The 11,712-nt window shown below is 25.9% G+C and overlaps 1 pseudogene; it reads left to right on the forward strand.

The window, feature by feature from the left end:
* LOC119599076 overlaps positions 1 to 11,100 on the forward strand; it is a 12,563-nt pseudogene extending 1,463 nt beyond the window's left edge.
* Positions 11,101 to 11,712: the final 612 nt, after the last annotated feature.

Consider the following 11,712-nt stretch of genomic DNA (forward strand, 5'->3'; position numbering starts at 1 on the left):
TTTGGTTCACACAACGGTGGCTGTGGATTTCGCAGGAATGGCTGGAGCAATGGGGCTTAGTCTCCGAGTTGTGCGGGGCCTTTGCCAACGTTGCCGGTGCTTTCATTGGTATCGTCTGCAGTGATTGGAGGTTCTTGCATTTTACAGCTTGGATCGTTTAAAGGAGGGGTAACATTGGCAAGCTTGGACGACTGTGTGAAACATAAGAAATTGCCTTATTGTGTCCATGGCGGTATTTCTCTGCAATGCCGGCCCGCTCGCCTGAGGGGAGAGGAGTCCGAGTCTGCTTCACAAAATTTATTCAGCAATCCCCAGGCCAACTCTGTTTTCAGTTTGGTATGCACGACAAGATAGAGGTTAGCATAGGCTCTGGCTGGCGCTTTCTGCGAGCCTTTTCCTTTGGCTGTTGTGTTACCGTTCGTGCCTGCAGGTTATTTCCAGTACCGACGACTACAACTTTTCATCCTCTGTAGGAATAGTGTCATCAGTTGGCCCTGGCCTAGTGCATCCATAAAAATTTTACCTTTGTCTCTTTCATCCTCTCTCTCTCTACTCTATCTCTTTCCCCTTTCTCTCATTTTGGTATTTGGTTTAAGTGTTTATAAACTGGTGTGTGTGTGTGTGTGTGTGTGTGTGTGTGTGTGTGTGTGTGTGTGTGTGTGTGTGTGTGTGTGTGTGTGTGTAGAGTGTCACCCTCTCCATGCCCTTTGGTACCCAGGCCAAGGCCATCTGCATGATTCAGGGAGGATAGAGCTTTTGGACGACCTTCATGGTGACTTATCTTAGAGAGAGGAACTGGTCTGAGCTCTATCTTGCCAGAATGAATGGGGGGGGGAGGTTTGTTGGCCTCTGCCCAAGTGCAGTTGCTTGATGCCATGACACCATCATGTTGGATTCATTTATAGGTCATCATTTATAGGTCAATTGTTTATAGGTCATCTGTCAAGCTTCAAGTGGATTTGGATGAAAAATTTATCTGTATGGTATGGAGGCACTGAGCTGGGAAAAACTGAAGATAATATTCTTATAGATGAAAGTGTTAGTAGCTAGAAAAAAAATATGTGCAGACACAAATGTAACCAAAAATTTAAAGGGGAAAAAATTTTAAAAGCACTACTCTGTACCCCTGAGTTTCAGCTGTATTTTGCCATGCATAATGACACGAAGACAGTGCTTGCTGGGGTGTTGGGGGGGCACCCCCATCGACACCCCTTAGTTGTCAAATAAATCTTTTGGTTAATGTTACTGAGAGAAGTGCACAAAGATGGAGGGAAATGAATACTGCCAACTAGTAGAGCATTTGAAATAGAGTAATAAACAACACAGGTACAGCTGCAGTGACCTTTATTTACCGCGAAATAATGAAAATGTGCGGTGCACTCACCGCTTGGAGACTAAGTCCCCAACACCCTCACCCAGCCAAAGTTCTTAATGTCACTTTTTCTGTAATTTGGCACAAAGTGCGAATGAAGGGGTAGAGTGTGTCCGTACTATAGAGAATTTTCCCTTACGAATAAATGTCATTTAAGAGGAAAGTTGTGCTTGGAAAGAGTGTGTTTTTTCCAGACAAAAAGGGCAAAAGTGATTTGTTTTTGGCCTCCTCCAGCAAAGGCAAATAATCCTCTAACATCCCGGGAAGATAGAACTTGAACTGGTTTCTTATTTGGTGTTCAGATTGCCAATAAAATGTAAAAGCCCACTATATATGGAGGTAGTTTGCTAACCTTTCCTGCGGTTATTGCATAATATTGCTTCGTTACTGATTTTTATCCGAATGTATTAGTATCTTTGATTTGTCCAGTGCAATTTATGCAATTTGTTCTTTTATGCCTTTAAGAGGTAGTATTTTTAATTTTTCTGCATCCGTTTGGCGTGTTGTATCTTTTTCTTCCCAACTGTTTTTTTTTTCCCCCCCCCTTTTTTTTCTCCCTTCCCTTCTCTTTCTTCTCTCTCCCCTCTCTCTCTCCCCTCCCCTCCCCCCCCCCTCTCCCCTTCTCTCCCCCCTCCCCCCCCCCTCCCCCTCCCCCTCCCCCCTCTTCCCCCCCCTTTTTCCCCCCTCTCCCCTCTCTCTCCCCCCCCCCCTCTCTTCTCCCCCCTCTCTCTCTTCCCCCCCTCCCTCTCTTTTCTCTTCTCTCTCTCCCCCCCTCTCCCTCTTTTCCCCCTCCCCCCCTCCCCTCTCTCTCTCTCTCTCTCTCCCCTCCCTTCTCTTCTCTCTTTTCTCCTCCTTCTCCTCCTCCCCCCATCCCCCCTCCTCCCCCCCCCCCCAAACACAAAACACAACACACCACCCAAACACCAACAAAAACACACAAACACACCCAAAAACCTCCACACACACACACACCACACACCCCCCAGCCCCCAACAAAACCGCACGCACCCCAAAAACCCCCAAAAAACATTAAAGAATGGTATTTATGTATTTTGTATGGGAGTCCTCAAAGATGATTTATGTTTTCTGTAACGTGTATTAACACTCAAAGATGGGGGAAAGGGGATCCCAAGGGGATAGTATTTTGGAATGATTCAACATCTTTTTGTAGACTTTTTCATTCTTATGCTTTTCTTTTCAGCATTAGTCATAAAGAATGTACCTTTTGTTACAGATGTCTTGCTATTATTGTAAAAAGCAATCAGATACCAAAATCCGCTGTTCTCTTCCACTTGACAGGCCCCGGGAAAAATGTAATGAAAAGGGCAAATGTCCATCCCGAAAAAGGAAGGGGCAGGGGTACTTGTACCAGGCGGCGACGCCCTAAGCATTTGCTGGGAAGGACCCGGATGGGACAGTTGAGGAGGTAAGGGTGTGGTTTGGTTGGCGCATTAGTTTCCCATCTTGTCTTGACCCCTTTTAGTGGTTGATTCCATATTTGAGTTTTTTCTCTTTAGATAGGCTAGTTGTTATTAGCGTTGTATTTAATAATGATGATTCAGGAGTGATTGTCATTATCATTATTAATTTCTATTTATTATTACATTGCTCAAGTTTCCTGAGCACCTTGTCAGCCATTTGTATTTTACTTCATAAACCCCGCTCCTGTTTTTTAAACAATCAGGATAATATTTCCCTGATGATGCAGTACAAGCGGGTGAGTCAGTGCACGACTGGCCGAGTGTACGTCCTCAAGTTCAAGTCCTCGAGCCGTCGTCTCTTCTTCTGGCTGCAGGTGGGTTTCTTACTTTTTGAGTCCGTGTCTCTTTCTCTCTCTCTCTCCCAGTATGTTTAAATTAACTATCATAATAATAATTATTAAAAAATATATTATATATATATATATATATATTAAAATATAAACAATAATAATAATACAAAAAATAAATTAATACCATAATAAAATAATAATACAAAAAACATAAAAATAATAAAAATAATAAAAATAAATATAAATATATATAATAATATATAAAAAATATATATATAATAATAATAAAAAATACTACATAATTAATAATACATAAAAAAAAATATATAAAATAATAAAAAAAAAAAAAAAAAAAATAACCCCAAAAAAAAAAAAAAAAAAAAAAGAAAAAATTTAAATAAAAAAAATAAATAAAAAAATAAACAAAAAAATTTTTTTTTTTTTTTAAAAAAAAAAAAAATTTTTTAAAAAAAAATAAAAAAAAAAAAAAAAAAAAAAAAAAAAAAATTTTTTTTTTATTTTTTTTATTTTATTTTTTTATTTTTTTTTTTAATCAAATTTTTTTATTTATTTAATAAAAAAATTTTTCTTTTCATAAATTTTTAAAACATTTCCCCAATTTTTTTCAAACCCCCTTTTCACCATTTTTTTACTTTTTTTTTTTTTTTTTTTTTTTTTTTTTTTTTTTTTTTTTTTTTTTTTTTTTTTTTTTTTTTTTTTTTTTTTTTTTTTTTTTTTTTTTTTTTTTTTTTTTTTTTTTTTTTTTTTTTTTTTTTTTTTTTTTTTTTTAAAATTTCTTTTTAAAATAATAACCAACTTTTTAATACATCAATATCTAAGAATTAAATTTAATTTAATTATTTTTTTATTTTTAAAAATTTTACTTTCTTTCCTCTCTTCCCCATATTCTTTTTTAAAAAACATATATATATTTATAGATATATATTTATATATATTTATTCTTAAAAAAACTACTATATAATAAAAATTTTTAAAAATAAAAATTTAAACAAAATAATAAAATCATCTCTCTAATAATTACCATAATAATAATTTTAATTTAATAATTTTATAAAAAATTATTTTTATAATCTACATAAATAAAATTTAAAAATCTAAAAAATTAATCTATATTCTTAATATAAAAACTATTAAATTATTTAAATATAAAAATTAATAATAATAATTATATAAAAAAGATCTTAAATAAAATAATAAATCTCCATCTCATCTAAAAAATATAAAAATTTCTAATATATTTTTAAAAATATATTATATATATAGAATTTAGATAATTTAAAAAATTAATATATATGATTATATAATTTTAAAAATTTATTTTAATAAAATATATGTATATTAAAATTAAATATATTTTTGTTAATATAATTTGATTATATATATTTTTATGAATATATTTAAATTTATTAAAAAATTTTAATATATTTTAAATTTTATATAAAATTTTATAATATATATGTATATATTTGGTATTATATATTAATATTTATTTTTAAAAGTTTTTATTATTTTTATTTTTGTATTATTATATTAAATATATATTTTATATATATCTAATTATTATTATATTTATATTATATTATTTATATGTATTTTATATTTATTAAAATATTTTTATAAAATTTTAAAAATTATAAATGTATATATATATATTATATTATAAATTTAAATTTATATATTTAGAAATGTATATATATATAATTTTTAATAATGAATATATTATATTTTTTAAATATATATTTAATATTTTAAATAATATAATATATTGTAATATATAGTATAATATAATTATATATATGTAATTTTTTGATATAAAAAATTTTTAATATATATTTGTATAAAATATATGTATTTATATATATAGATATATATAATATATTATAATATATATAATATATAAAATTAATTATATTGCTATATTAATTTATTTTAAATTATATATCTAAAATTTTTGTAAATATTAAATATTAATATATCATATATTATATATATTAATATATTAATATATTATTATATATTATAAAAATCTATTTTATTTTTCTAATATTTTTAAAAAAATTTAAATATTTTATCTTTATATTTTTTTTTATATATATATATATATATCATTTTATTATATTTGTTTTATTATAATTAAAATATATAATATTTTATTATATTTTTTTAATCTTATATATATTTTATATTTAATTATTTTATATTATATTCTAATAATTTTATTAAAATGTATTATTCTATTATTTTTGTTTTCTTGTTTTTTTCTTATTATTATTATATATATGTAAAAATTTAAATATATATTATATCATTATATATATTTATTATATTATACTTTATATATATATATATTATATTAAATTATATATTTAATTATAATTAATAATTATAATTTAAAATTATTTTAAATATTTTATATAATATATAGTTTTATATAAGTATATATATTATTGTATATATAAATTTATAATTTATATTTTTAATATAGATGTTTAATATATAATATATTTTCTATGTATATATTATGTTTTTATATATTTTTTATTTATATTATATGTATATTTTAAAATTTTGTATTATATTGTAATATATATTATATATATTTAAAAATTTATATAATATTATTATTTTAAATTTCATATATATTATTAAAAATTAAAAAATAATTTATAATAATATTAAAATAATTATATATTAAAATATATTTATAATATATTATATATAAAAAATTTATAATTTTAATATTTTTAATATATTGTTTAAAATTTTAATTTTATTTTAAAATTTTTTATTGTATATATAATTGTAATTTTATTATTATATAATGAAAAATTTTTTTATATATATTATTATGTATATATATATGTTATATATGTAAAATATTTTTACTTTTAAATATTTTGGTTTATATATGAAATTTTATATTATGTATATTTTTTAATGTATAAATTTTATTATTTCATATATATTATATATATATTTAATATATATATGTATTTATATTTATATATGTTATATATATGTATAAAAATATTATGTATAATATATGTATATTATATTTTTATATATTTATACTTTTGTTTTTATTTTAATATGTTTTATATTATTTTGTATATTTTTATTTATATATGTTATAAATATATTATTTATGTTTAAAAATAGTATTTTATTTGTATATATATAATAAATATATGTAATTTTATTGTTATATATATGTATATATAAGTTATATATGTTTTTAATATTATATTATTATTTATTTGTATATATATTTTATTTATAATTTTTATTTATATTATTTTTTAAAATTTTTAAATATTGTTATATAATGAAAATTTGTATAATTTTTATTATGTGTATATATATATATGTTTTTTTATATATTTTTAAAATTATATGATATATTTAATAATTATGTTATATTTATTATATTTTATAATTGTATATAATATTATGTATATTGTATATTTTAATTTTATATATTTTGTTTTAATTTTTTAATTAAATGTTAATTTATATGTATATATATATGTAATATTATGTTTTTTTATAATTTTAATATTATATATTTTTTAAAAAGTCTTTAATATATTATATATGATTTTTATTTATTTATATATTTGAAATTTATATATGTTTATATTAGTATATATTTGATATATATTTTTAATAATGTAACTTTTTTCATATAATTATTTTTAAAATAATATATAATTAATATTTTTAAAAATATTTTACATATTTTTTAATTTTTAAAATATAAATATACTATTATATAAAATTTCCCTTTATCCCTTTATATTTAATATATAAAATATATATATAAATACAATATATATATATAACATATTTAACATATATAGCATCTTATACTTATATATACTTATCTTATTATAATATATAAATAAAACCTTTATATCATTATATTATTAATTATAAATACATATATATAATATTATTATAATATACTTTATATATAACTATTAATACTATTTATATATATACTAATAATTTTAAATATATATTATAATTTATCATATTTATCATATAATATTTACATATATTAATAATTAATAATAAAATAATACATTATAAAATACTAAAATTATATACATATAATATACATTTTAAAATATACATAATATATACCTATATATACTTATATAAAAAACATATTAACAATATATACATATTATAAATATATATACCTATATATATATCTTTTATTATTACAATATATTACATATTAACATATATAATACATATATTATACTATATCATAAAATATATATAATTAATATAAAACTATTATAATTAATCTAATAAATATATATAAATTTTATAATTTTAAAACATTAATAAAATTTATAATAATATACATATATATTTAAAAAATATTATATACAATAATTATACTTTTATTATTATATCATATAATAATGTGTATATAATATGTGTAATATATATGGTAATAGTTTTATAATATGTGTTATATGTATTAAATTATTTTAAATTTATATATATATTTATATATTCATATTTATCATATATATATAAAAAATTATACATATATATAAAATTATATATAACATATTTTTAAAATATATGTTACATATCTTATACAATAGTTACATATATTATACATATTATGCTATATAATATACATATATATATATACATATATATAATATACATATTATAACATATAATATAATCCCTATAGTAATATATATTATACATTTTAATATAACATATAAATTAATAATATTTAATAGTATATATATTGTGTATATATGTATATATATAGTTATAGTATTAATATTATAATATCATTAAAAAAACAATATATATGAAATAATAACAACATATATAAAAAATATATATATACATTATATAATACATTATTAATAAATAAACATATAATATTTATGTATACTATATATAATTTACATATATAATGTATACAAATAAGTTCATTATATATAACATATTATAATATATCATCATATGTATACTAATAAATATAATGTATCATATATATGTATACTATATATAAATTAAAATTTTATATACATATAAAATTTTATACATATATATATTTATACTATATATAGTATATTGTATACATATATATATGTTACATATATTAATTTATGTATCAATATTTACTTATATATATATGTATATATATATGCATATTATATATAATTATGCTTATATATATAGCAACATATTATTAATATTATATATATACACTATATGCATTATGTAAAACCCCTATGCATTAGTTAAAATATGCTATAGTATACACATATCAAAAGGGTATACACATATGCATATATGTATACACATATGCATATATGTATACACATATGCATATATTATCACATAGCTATATTTTACACATATGCATATATTATAAAATATGCTATAGTAAACATATCAATATGTATACACATTCATATTTATACCATATGCTATATGTATACACATAGCATTATATAATAATATCATATATATCACATATGCAAATATAATAAAATATATATTATATATATATATATATATCTTTTTCTTTCACTTTCACTTATTTATGCAAAAGTGGGAGTGATACTTGCAAGCCACAGCAGCCAAGCTAACTCTTAAACCTGCCAACGCCTTGTGCTGCAGGAGCCCAAGAGTGACAAGGACGAGGACAACGCCCGCAAGGTCAACGAGCTGCTCAACAACCCCCCGACACCTAATTCGCAGAGATCAACGGGCTCCACCCCCCAACCCAGTCCTGAGCTCCGACATCTCCAACCTGCGGAGTCGGGGCATCCAAATTGTTTGGCAACACCCAGCAGCGTTTATGCAAATTCTGGGCAGGGGTGCCGCCTTGCCAACTGCTTGGCCCCGGTTAGAGCTTTGTTTTTTAATTTGGGGTTGGCAATGCTCTTTTTTGGGGGCTGAATTTTTCGTAAAAAATCAAAAAAAAAAAAAGTAGGTGAATTTCTATTAGTTTTAAAAAAAACATCTTCCTAAAATTTGTGCACTTATCCCTTTTCAAAAAAGTCAAAAATAGTTCCTTTTTGGTTTTGGTTTTAATTTTTGATTGTCAGTGATCTCTTTTCAGTAGTTTGGCAACGGGGGAGCCGCAGTGGCGTGGAAACAGCAGCAGTACTACCCCCGCAAAAGACCAGGGCACCACCCCCCCCTCGACCACCACCCCACCTCACCCCAGTCCCACCCCACTCAGGGGAAATTTCTCTAAAAATATCCAGTAACTTTTCCTTTGAAAAATTATGGTGGGTTTTAAAAGATTTCGGGTTCAGAATAGTATTTTAAAATTTGCTGAGGGGGTGGCTCCTTTTTTTAAATTTGGCTGAAATGCTGCAATACCCTTGCAACTCAGCCCAGGGAGCAAAACGGAAACCCCGCAGTGTACCTCAGATCTGGAAATGTTTTGGCCCAAACCAGTTGGGACTTGCGAACTTTTTTTCAGGGATCTCGTCCCCCCCGTGCTTCTGGTCACCTCGAGTTCCAGGTAAAAGGGCTTTTTTTTTTGCTTCAATTTTTGAGGTTTAATAATTCAAAACTACTAAAACAGGTCCCATTTTTTCACCAAGGTGAAAATTTTAATGAGCTTTTTAAATTTTCCAAATTTTTAGTGGATTTTGGGTTTGGGGCCCTGAGGTGAGGCTTTTCAGCCAATCCCGACCAACAGACTTTGTCAACCGCGCGGCCGTATCTTCCGCCCTCCCCAGGACTGCCGCCCCCTGGCGCTGCGGGGCAAAGGTCCATCCCCCCGTTCCGCAGGTTAGGCAAGCAAATTATTTATTGTGTACTTGTATAGTGTTTGCTTATTTATAATTATCTTCTAGAAACAATGAAGTATGATTGTTGGCAAAGAATTTCAATTTCTTCATAGGTTTTAGATAGAACAAGAATTCCAAATTGCAGTTTAAAATAAATGGCCCTGAAGTATCTGTCCCTGTGAAGTTGTTTTTATCTTTCTTTCCTTCTCTCTTTCTCATGTTCACAATTTTGCTTTTGTGGAACTATTGCAATTGTTTGTCTAGCAAAAAATTATAGAGACCGTCCTAAAACTAGAAGCATACATGATTTATAAAGTTTAAACCAATTTGAAAGAGGTAGGTGGCTGAACTAGCTCATAAGGAAAACACCCTAGTTCATCATGCAAATTTATAACCTTCCAGGCTGTAAGCTTGTTTAGCAGCGCTCTGCAGTCTGGGCAGCTAGGTCCGCTGATCAACCAGTTCGGTCTGGGCGAGGACGCTGTGCTGGCCGCTGCTTCCTGCGACATGGAAGCATTCATCAAGGTGAGTGGCAGTAGTTGTTCGTTCAAGAAGTTTTGTGGGAATTGGGCTTGGTAGCGCGCAGAGGAATGAAAGATTATTTGGACATGTTGAGTGACTTCGTTTGTGTGTGAGGAAGGTTATAAATGCTAAGATTCTTGTATAAACAGAAATGTTTGTCTAGTAAACAAACAAATTGCTGGAAAACTGTCAACAACATCATTTTTATTTAAGATTGAAATTCCTGGTTTATGTTGCTTGATAAAATATGATTTGTTGCTTTGTTTGCTTGATAGAATATTTATACTGGGATTATGTACATAATTCCAGGCTCTGGGCAAGAAGAAGGACAAGGAAGAAGGGAGTAAAAAGGAGGAGGAGAAGAAGAAAGAAGAGAAGGGCAAAGACCAGGACAAGGATGAAGATGATGCCATGTCTGTTGACTAACAGACTTCCTTGCAAGGGCATTGCAGATGACCTCAGACTAGAGTTCAATATTTTATGGGTTATTTTATAACATAGGAACTTTTTCAATAATTAATTTTCTTTATTCAGAAGATGGCCAGTGCAATGTTCCTGTATGTTGTGTATGGTGGCATGTAAAATTAATAATAATAATAATAAAAATAAAAATAAATAAAAATTATAATCAAATCATCTGTTTTCCTGAGAGAAAGCCATTGAAGGAAATTAAATTCAAATGCACCCTTGCCTCCACTTTTCATGTTTTGGGAAAACTTATAAAGACTTTATTTTGGTTTATGATTTTTTTTTTCCCCCAACGTTGTTTTTTTTGTTTGGGAAAGACTTGACCCACCACTCATTGACTGATTATGGACAGTTAATTTTCCCTGAAAAATTGGTTTTTTCTCTTTTTTTCTTTTAATTTGGGTATAAAAAACTACGCAATAAAAAATGTCACTCAGGGGGACGTTTTTTTGCTTTTCAAAAATTTTGACTTTTTTGCAGTTATTGCCGTTTTTGTTTTCTTTAAAAGGATTTTTTTCATGACCGCTGTATGACTGATAGATTCTTTCTTTGGGTTTAAATCTTTTTAACCTTAATAAAAATTCCTAGCCCAATTTTCTTTTTATTTCCCTTTGAAAAAATCTTTTAGCTTAAGAACTTTAAGATTTTTGTATAAAGATTCTTTAAATATCGGAGGTTTTTCTGTGGTTGTTGACTGGCAAATAAAAATCAATTCAAAATATCCCCCTCCGGGCAAAAAACTTCCCCTTTGGGGCAGTAACTAA

This window comes from Penaeus monodon, chromosome 42 (assembly GCF_015228065.2).
Source record: "Penaeus monodon isolate SGIC_2016 chromosome 42, NSTDA_Pmon_1, whole genome shotgun sequence".
NCBI lineage: Eukaryota > Metazoa > Arthropoda > Malacostraca > Decapoda > Penaeidae > Penaeus > Penaeus monodon.